Raw genomic sequence first — 9769 nt, 5'->3', positions numbered from 1 at the left:
CCAAGTACCGAACGTACGGCACCTCTGAGTTCAGCACACGTTTAGCTCGATGGCGTCCCATGAACTCCGATCTAGCAGAGCTTCACAGGAGAGTTCCGTCAGCACGATGGCGTGATGATGGTGATGATGTTTCTACCGACGCAGGGCTTCGTCTAAGCACCGCTACGATATGATCGAGGTGGATTATGGTGGAGGGGGGCACCGCACACGGCTTGGAAAAATCAACTTGTGTGTCCTCGGGTGCCCCCTCCCCCGTATATAAAGGAGTGGAGGAGGGGGAGGGCCGGCCCTCTACTATGGCGCGCCCTGGGGAGTCCTACTCCCACCTGGAGTAGGATTCCCCCCTCTTCCATGTACTAGGAGTAGGAGAGAAGGAAAGGAAAAAGAGAAGAGAAGGAAGGAGGGGGCGCATCCCCTCCCCCTAGTCCAATTTGGACTAAGCCTTGGGGGGCGCATAGCCTCCCCTCTCTCTTTCCCCTAAAGCCCAATAAGGCCCATATACTCCCCGGCGAATTCCCGTAACTCTAGTACTTCAAAAAATACCCGAATCACTCGGAACCTTTCCGATGTCCGAATATAGTCGTCCAATATATCGATCTTTACGTCTCGACCATTTCGAGACTCCTCGTCATGTCCCCGATCTCATCCGGGACCCCAAACTACCTTCGGTACATCAAAACACATAAACTCATATTACCGATCGTCACTGAACGTTAAGCATGCGGACCCTATGGGTTCAAAAACTATGTAGACATGGCTGAGACATGTCTCCGGTCAATAACCAATAGCGGAACCTGGATTCTCATATTGGCTCCTATATATTCCATGAAGATCTTTATCGGTGATACATCATCCCACAACTAACTCATTAGTTACAATGCTTGCAAGGCTTATAGTGATGTGCATTACCGGGAGGGCCCAGAGATACCTCTCCGACAGTCAGAGTGACAAATCCTAATCTTGATCTATGCCAACTCAACAAGTACCATCCGAGACACCTGTAGAGAACCTTTATAATCACCCAGTTACGTTGTGACATTTGGTAGCACACAAAGTGTTCCTCCGGTAATCGGGAGTTGCATAATCTCATAGTCATAGGAACATGTATAAGTCATGAAGAAAGCAATAGCAGTAAACTAAAATGATCAAGTGCTAAGCTAATGGAATGGGTCAAGTCAATCACATCATTCTCTAATGATGTGATCCCGTTAATCAAATGACAACTCATGTCTATGGCTAGGAAACTTAATCATCTTTGATTCAACGAGCTAGTCATGTAGAGGCATACTAGTGACACTCTGTTTGTCTATGTATTCACACATGTACTAAGTTTCCGGTTAATACAATTCTAGCATGAATAATAAACATTTATCATGATATAAGGAAATAAATAATAACTTTATTACTGCCTCTAGGGCATATTTCCTTCACATTTTTAAAACACATCAAACCGGGAATTAGTTTCAATTTTTTTCATTACAAGATTTTAAATTCCATTGATATTTATGCGTGGACAATTATTTGGATTTTATATTTATATAAATTATTTTTCAAAATAGTTTGAATGCGAATCGATATTTCGGGATTAAAAACAGTTGACCGGACCAGAATATGCAAAAAATTCATATACTTTTTAACCGTGGCCACAATATGGGGTGTAATGCTAACAAAAAGAAGATGGGCTCCAAAAAAATTCTTAAGAATTAGCAAATGGGTTGTACGTTAGTAGAAATAATGCACACGAGAGCAGTGGCTCTTGGATGTCCATCCAACAGTTGTCGTGCTTCTTCAATCTTTGATTTTCCTGTTCAAGCCGCTCAAACAAGCGCTAGCGGGACTGCATGCTCCCTCCTCCCGCGGCCGGCTATGCTGCCGCGCAGGCCTCACCGCCCCACCATACTCCCATTGCTGGCCTAGCCATCCCTCTACTCACACACACACCTGCTGTCGGTGTCAAAACCGGCGGATCTCGGGTAGGGGGTCCCGAACTGTGCGTCTAGGCCGGATGGTAACAGGAGGCAGGGGACACAATGTTTTACCCAGGTTCGGGCCCTCTTGATGGAGGTAAAACCCTACGTCATGCTTGATTAATATTGATGATATGGGTAGTACAAGAGTAGATCTACCACGAGATCGGAGAGGCTAAACCCTAGAAGCTAGCCTATGGTATGATTGTATGTTGTGGTTGTTGTCCTACGGACTAAAACCCTTCAGTTTATATAGACACCGGAGAGGGTTAGGGTTACACAAGGTCGGTTACAAAGGAGGAGATATCCATATCCATATTGCCTAGCTTGCCTTCCACGCCAAGTAGAGTCCCATCCGGACACGAGACAAAGTCTTCAATCTTGTATCTTCATAGTCCAAGAGTCCGGCCAAAGGTTATAGTCCGGCTATCCGGACACCCCCTAATCCAGGACTCCCTCAGTAGCCCCTGAACCAGGCTTCAATGACGATGAGTCTGGCGCGCAGTATTGTCTTCGGCATGGCAAGGCGGGTTCCTTCTCCGAATACATCACAGAAGAATTTGAATACGAGGATAGTGTCCGACCCTGCAAAATAAGTTCCACATTCCACCGTAGATAGAATAATATTTTTGCAGATCTAATTTGCTGGCTTGTTCTGGCAGCATGACGTTATGTCATGGCCCGATGATTATTCCAACCGTTTCCTTTAACCAGCCCTGCACATAACGCGAGGCAGTTTCTCGACACATCTTGTCAAAGCAGAGATTGTGTCCCCTTATTACAGGATTCTCATCAATACGGCCGTGGGTAACCCAACCGCGCCATCAATTGCGGCACTTGGGGGATAAGCGAGTTTTACCAGGCAAGTGGGGACGCTTAGCTCCGTCCGCCCATATAAAGGGATAAGGATTCACCTCTTCATCCACGCCTTCTTCCTCCTTTGCTCATCCATTTTCGCGCACCCGAGCTCCAGCGCCCAAGTCCACACTTCCCAGCTCAACCTTCTCCAACCATGTCCGGAGCGGGAGGCAGGTGGATGGTCTCCTCCGTCACGGAGGGAGACATCAAGAAACTGAGGAGAGCCGGATACCTGCCCGACGACATCGCGCACCGGCTCCCAGATGAGGAGCAGCTCATCCCCACCCCCAGGCCCCATGAGAGGGTAGTATTCCTCACCCATTTCCTCCGCAGACTGGGATTCCCTCTCCATCCATTCGTCCGGGGCTCATGTTCTATTACGGCCTGGATTTCCATGATCTGGCCCCGAACTTCATCCTCAACATCTCGGCGGTTATCGTCGTGTGCGAGGCCTTCCTCCGCATCAAGCCCCACTTCGGCTTATGGCTGAAGACCTTCAATGTCAAGCCGAAGGTGGTGGGCGGCCGCCAGGCGGAGTGCAGAGGCGCCATGGTGGGCAAGATGCCCAACGTAACATGGCTCGAGGGCTCCTTTGTGGAAACCATAAAGGGGTGGCAATCGGGGTGGTTCTACATCACCGAGCCGCGTGACCCTGTATGGGCAGCGGCCCCGAGTTCCGATCTGGCATCCCCACGCGGCTCACCTCCTGGAAAGAGACGTGCCTGTCCTAGGGTAGTTCGGAAGAGCTGACCGGACTCCAAACATGTATTCAAAACATGGTGAACAAGAAGCTCAAGCTTGTCAACATAGTCCAAGTTATGCTCATCCGCCGGATCCTCCTGTGCCAACAACGGGAGTTCAACTTGTGGAGTTCGACCTGGCGCAACACCGAACTCTAAACAGGCTCTTCAACACGACTCATGAAGATGCCTGGAGGGTGCAGTTCAAAAGTGTCGAGGTCCCCCCTCCTATTACTGAGGATCGCGGATTCAGCGCGAAGCGCCAAGCTAGTGCGGTAAGCTGCTTTACCATTCACAGGATACTTATTTTTTTGTAGATTGACTCTATGCAGGATCTAAACTCCCGTACCTTCGAGAGGACTGGCAGAAGATGGCCGGACAGATCGACTGTCCGGCTCCTTTGCCCGAAGGCCCCGCAGACGCTCTTCTGGCGAAGATGTTGACTCCGGCACCTTATACGGTGTCGGAGAAGACCAAGAAGGCCAAGGGAACCCAAAAAAGTTCCTGACGCCAGGCGTCGTTGGACTCACCGTCCGATGACTCTGCGGCGCACTCTTCCCCCGAAGACAAGGAAGAAGAAGAAGAAGAAGATGCTCCCCCACCGACTGAGGGAGACAGGAAAAGGAAGGCTGCCCCAACTGGGGAGGCCGGAGGGTTCAAGAAGGGAAGGACTCTCCTTCCAGACAATTCCACCGCCGCCGACGAAGGTGAAGATGAGTGGTTGCCCAGGGCCAAGCCCCCGGGGAGATCGTACGTATTCAGATACCAGAGTAACTCATGGAATTCCTTTGTTGCACTGTTTTCCCTAATCGCCGAACATAATTATGCAGGCCGCCACGAGCCAATATCGAGGTATCATCGGACGGCTCCTTGGGCTTGTCAGACATGGATAGCGATCCAGTCTCGACCGCCACCTCCCCTCATCCTGTCGACGACGCCGAGGTGTTGTCTCAAGAGGCACCGGATCGAGGGGAGACAGTCCCGGAGGCGCCTCAAGGCGACCTTCCGGACTCCGGGAGCCGAGGGGACGGGGCCCCTGAGAGCTCCATTTTGGCCCTCAGCCGAACACCATGCCGGAACCTCCAGCGGTTCCAGGCTCGAGCAGGCGGCCTCCTTCTAAGAGGGGCAAGACGCCTGTGCCGGTGACCTCTGTCCATCCAGAGGCGCAGGACAATCTGTTGGAAGCGCTTCGCAGTGCTTCCATCGACGAGGAGCACCGCACTATCATGAGTGTGGTGATCCAGAAGGTTCAGTCCGCCAAGAGTGGATTGACGGAAGCCTGTGCCAGGCTTCTAACAGGCTTCGAGGTAAGTGTTTTAAAATGTAGTAGAAATATTACCGCATAGACAGTAGCCCCTGATGCTTTGTTCAGTGTTTACAAAGAAAAGCCAAACAGAGGATCAAATAATATCGCAGGAGTCTAATATAAGTGTGTCAATATGCATATGCAGGCTTCACTACTGGCGTCCGCCGCACTGACTGCGGAGGTCGCCGTACTGAAGCAGGACCTCGAGGGGTCCAGGAAAGAGCTCGGCCTTGCCAAGAGGCGGCTCGAGGAGAACAAGGATAAGTAATACCCTGTCTATAGATATGTATATATAAAAGAGGATGCGATTGCAAAATTACAGGATCATGGTATGTTTGCCAGGGGCCACGACCGAGGTGGCGACCCTGAAGCAAGCGCTGACCAAGGTCGAAGATAAAGCGGCCAAGGAGCGCACCGAGCGAGAGAAGCACGAGGCTCAGGTGGGCGAGGTGCAGCAAGAGCTCCAAGCTCTCGTGGCGAAGCACGAGGCGTTGGAGCTTGACTCAAAGACGCGGGAGTCTGAGCTTGCCGCGGCCCTCAAGAGTGTAAAAAGTGCCAAGGCCGAAGCCCAAAAGGCCCTCCAAGAGATCGACGCGATGAAGAAGATAGTGGCGGGTAAGGCTTTCTATATGCAAAGCAAGCATGTAAAAGTAAATTACCGATTACTTACCTGGATCCAGAGCTCTTTAGGAGCATTTGCAGATTTGCCCCGCAGTGTGTCCGATGCCGCACAATTTTACCAGGCCGAGGACGGAAGCTCGACGGAGATGCTGTTCTGGTCTTAGTATGCTGAGGCCGGACATCCGGTGCCAATGAGCGACCAGCTGAAGCAGATGGTCGAGCTACATAAGGCGGCCGATCAGGCCATGAAGAACTTTATAGTCCGGCTGTGGCCTGGCGACGCCCTTCCGAACAGCTTCTTCGGCCTGGTGAGGCGGCTTGTAGATGCCTGCCCGTGGCTAGAGGTCGTCAAGCGATCTGTCTGCATTGAAGGTGCACGCCGGGCTTTCGCCCATGTGAAATTGCAGTGGGTCAAGCTGGACGCCGTGAAGCTGATGAAGGAGGGGCCGCCGGAGGGCAAGGAGCACTGCCACCCCGAGATGTATTACGAGGGTGTTCTACCGGGTGCCCGTCTCATAGCGGACGAGTGTTCAAAAGATGTAATATTTGAATGATACTTGCTTGTTTTATCCTGTATGTATGAAAACTTGTTTCATATGCGCTATGCAACGCTTGTTGGAATTTAAAATATTACCTTCTGTTTGGCTGTTTATCCAATCTGAGAGATGGCTAGTCCTCGGCTTCTACCCCCATGCCACGAGTGCTGGGGTGTTCGGGATAAACCTGAGCACTCTTGTTCCCATGTTTGGGTCCTTCGAGGGAGGTGCTCAGCACAGCGAACAAGGCAACCGGACTAATAATGCTTTATCACTCTCACTTAGCCATAGAATTCTATAATTTTAAATTTTGGCGAAGCCCCTGGTATTCGGAAGGCCGAATTCGGGGCGCGATACACGCCTTTAAGCCAGACAGGGCCGGCCCCTCGCTCTAAGCGGCATAAGTCTCACCCTGGACTACATCGCTATCGATGATAGTAGGAGCCATCAAGCCTAACAGCGACGACACAGAGGAACTCTCAATGAAAGCACCAATGTCGGTGTCAAAACCGGCGGATCTCGGGTAGGGGTTCCCGAACTGTGCGTGTAAGGCGGATGGTAACAGGAGGCAGGGGACATGATGTTTTACCCAGGTTCGGGCCCTCTTGATGGAGGTAAAAGCCTACGTCCTGCTCGATTTATTCTTGATGATATGGGTATTACAAGAGTTGATCTACCATGAGATCGGAGAGGCTAAACCCTACAAGCTAGCCTATGGTATGATGTATGTTGTCCTACAAACTAAAACCCTCCGATTTATATAGACACCGGAGGGGGCTAGGGTTACACAAGGTCGGTTACAAAGGAGGAGATATACATATCCGTATTGCCTAGCTTGCCTTCCACGCCAAGTAGAGTCCCATCCGGACACGGGACGAAGTCTTCAATCTTGTATCTTCATAGTCCAACAGTCCGGTCAAAGGATATAGTCCGGTTGTCCGGAGACCCCCTAATCCAGGACTCCCTCACTCTCCAACACTCAACTCTCTTTCACAGGATATGGATTTGGTGGAATAAAGATTTGAGTGGAAAGCAACTTTGGGAAGGGTAGAGATCAAGATTCATATGGTAAGAATGGAATATCTTGGCCTCAACACAAGTGTAGGTGGTTCTCTCTCAGAAAAAGTAAGTTGGAAGTGTAGGTTTGTTCTGATGGCTCTCTCCACGAATGAAGAGGTGGTGGAGGGGTATATATAGCCTCCAAACAAAATCTAACCATTACACAACTTGCCAATCTCGGTGGGACCGAATAGTTAAACTCGGTCGGACCGATTCAGCAAAGCTAGTGACCGTTAGGGTTTTTCGGTGGGACCGACATGCAACTCGGTAGGACCGATGTTTAGGGTTAGGGCATAACGTAATCTCGGTGAGACCGATTACACAAACTCGGTGAGACCGATTTTGGTAATAAGCTCCAGAGAGTTGGTCAGGTAAACTCGGTGCGACCGGTCGCTCATTTCGGTGAGACCGAAATGTTACGAAGGGAAAACGGAGAGTTTACATTAAAATCTCGGTGGGACCGATCGCTCATCTTAGTAAGACCGAAATGTTACGAATGGAAACAGAGAAAAAACATTGTCGCTTTGAGAAGTATGTGAAAAGCAAGAGCTCCCCCTAAATTTGTGCATAGTTTAAGATTTGCTTTGGACTGCAAATGCACAATGAGTTAGGAACATGGGTTACTCTTCCACGTCGCATACATCTTGGTGGAGCACTCAAAATGATAATAATGAAATACATGCACTCATCACCAAGCATAGTGAATGATCATATAAAAGGGTATAAAAGGATAATGTCATCCAACAAGCATTAAGGTAGCATATGATCAAACAGATGATCATCCAAGTATCACACAAAAGCATAAAGTATCGCAACCAAGCAAATAAACAAAGTTTAACCACCAAACAAAAAGAGAAAATAAAAAGCAACACTCTCTCTCGAAGCCTATGATCTATACATTTTCTGTCCCTTTGGCAACAAGTTACCAAAAAGTTCATAAAAAATGCATAGTTCTAGATCAACTCTCAGGCTTGGTCTTCAGGTGATGGTGTAGATAACACGCCAAGGACGAAGGCATCTGTTGATGTAGATGGAGCTGGTGGCACTGAAGTTGTAGCTGGTGTAGATGAAGTTGCTCTGGTGTCTGTGACAGGCACTGTAGCAGATCTTTGTCCTCTGGGCACTCTAGCAAAAGCATCAGTGGTAGACTTTCCCTTCTTCTCCTGCACTTCATCCTGAAGTTGCTCAACAACTAATTGGATCTTAGTGACATTCACATCTAAGTCATAGAACTTCTGCTCCATGATCCTCTCCAAGCTCTCCTGGTTTTGAGTCAGGGTAGCCAATCCCTTCTCAATCCTCGGAGTGGAGGAAATCAAGTAGCCAAGCTGATCTTGCTTGCTCTTGAAAAGATACTAAGATGCCTCTTCAGTGGTTGGCATCTTTGCAGCCTTTTCAGCCCTTGCCTTCTCCCTCTTGGCTTGTGCTTGCATAGAAGATGGTCCATTTTCATCCATCACCACAGTGTTGCCCTCAAAGTCTGGGTAGATGGGAATGTGTTCCTTGTCCAGGAGATATGTGCTAGTGCCCATCTTGGAGTTGATTAGCTCCTGGATCTGTGGGGCATACCCACAACTTATCTTCTGATCTGCAGCTGTTCTCTTAATGGTTTCCACAATTAGGATCATGACCTTGAAATTTTGAGGCACATCAAATATGTGAAGCAAGTTAATTGCATGGCCTCTGATCATCTTGTGATCACCTGACTTTGGCAAGAGAGTGTGCCTAAGGATCCAATTGATTGTTGGCAAGCCTGACAAAAGGTAATGTACTGATCCAAACTTGTGTGTCTCAGGAGCAGCATCCACGATCTCTTTGTACATATGTGCCATGGTGTTGTGATCCTTCTTCTTGTTGGCATAGACATCCAAGTCATCTTCACTCTCCGCAGGAGCATTGATCAATTTTGCCCATTCTGCAACCGCTGACTGGTACCTCATACCTTCAGACATCCAGACAATTCTTCCATCTGGGTAGAAGTGAGTTGTGGAGTAGAACTGCATAATGAGCTCATCATTCCACTTTGTGAGCTTCTGAGCCACAAACTCATCAACTCCACACGCCTTGAACTGTCATATACACTAGGGAAGTGATCCACATTTTCCTCAATGAATTTCCAATCGACCCATCTCATGTCACACACTATGGGCTTCTTGTCAAGTAAGATAGTCTCATAGAAGTCCTGTTGTTCCTTTGTATGGAACCTGTAGTCCACAACAGTCCTTCTCCTGGTGGCATATGGATCAGACTCTCTCCATAGCCTTAAACCTGAATCCTTCCTGATTTTCATGTTCTCTGCAACTGGGTGAGCATCATTGTGATCTGGAATTTTGGGCTTCAACTTCCTCAAAACGTCAGAATCATCATCTTCTTTAGCAGCTTGAGGCATTGGGGCCTTGTTCTTCTCCTCAGCAGGGATGTTCCTAGTGCTCCTCTTGGGTTTTGGCTTTGGAGCTGGAGCAGTAGTCTTAGAGCAGTCTTGGGCTTAGATGGAGCAGCTCCTGCCCTCATAGCATCTCCCATAAGCTTTTGAGCTTTGGGTGCTGGTGCTGCATCCTCTTCCTCTTTCTCTTCTACAGAATCTTTCATTATTGAAGATCTCTCAAGCACTCTGGCAGTGGTATTATTGAACCTTTCCTTTCTTTTCTTTTCTGCCACAACCTGTTCTTTGGGTGCAGATCC

The sequence above is a fragment of the Triticum aestivum genome, chromosome 7A, assembly GCF_018294505.1.
Source record: "Triticum aestivum cultivar Chinese Spring chromosome 7A, IWGSC CS RefSeq v2.1, whole genome shotgun sequence".
In the NCBI taxonomy this organism is placed as follows: domain Eukaryota; kingdom Viridiplantae; phylum Streptophyta; class Magnoliopsida; order Poales; family Poaceae; genus Triticum; species Triticum aestivum.
Note: the sequence above shows the minus strand (reverse complement) of the source record.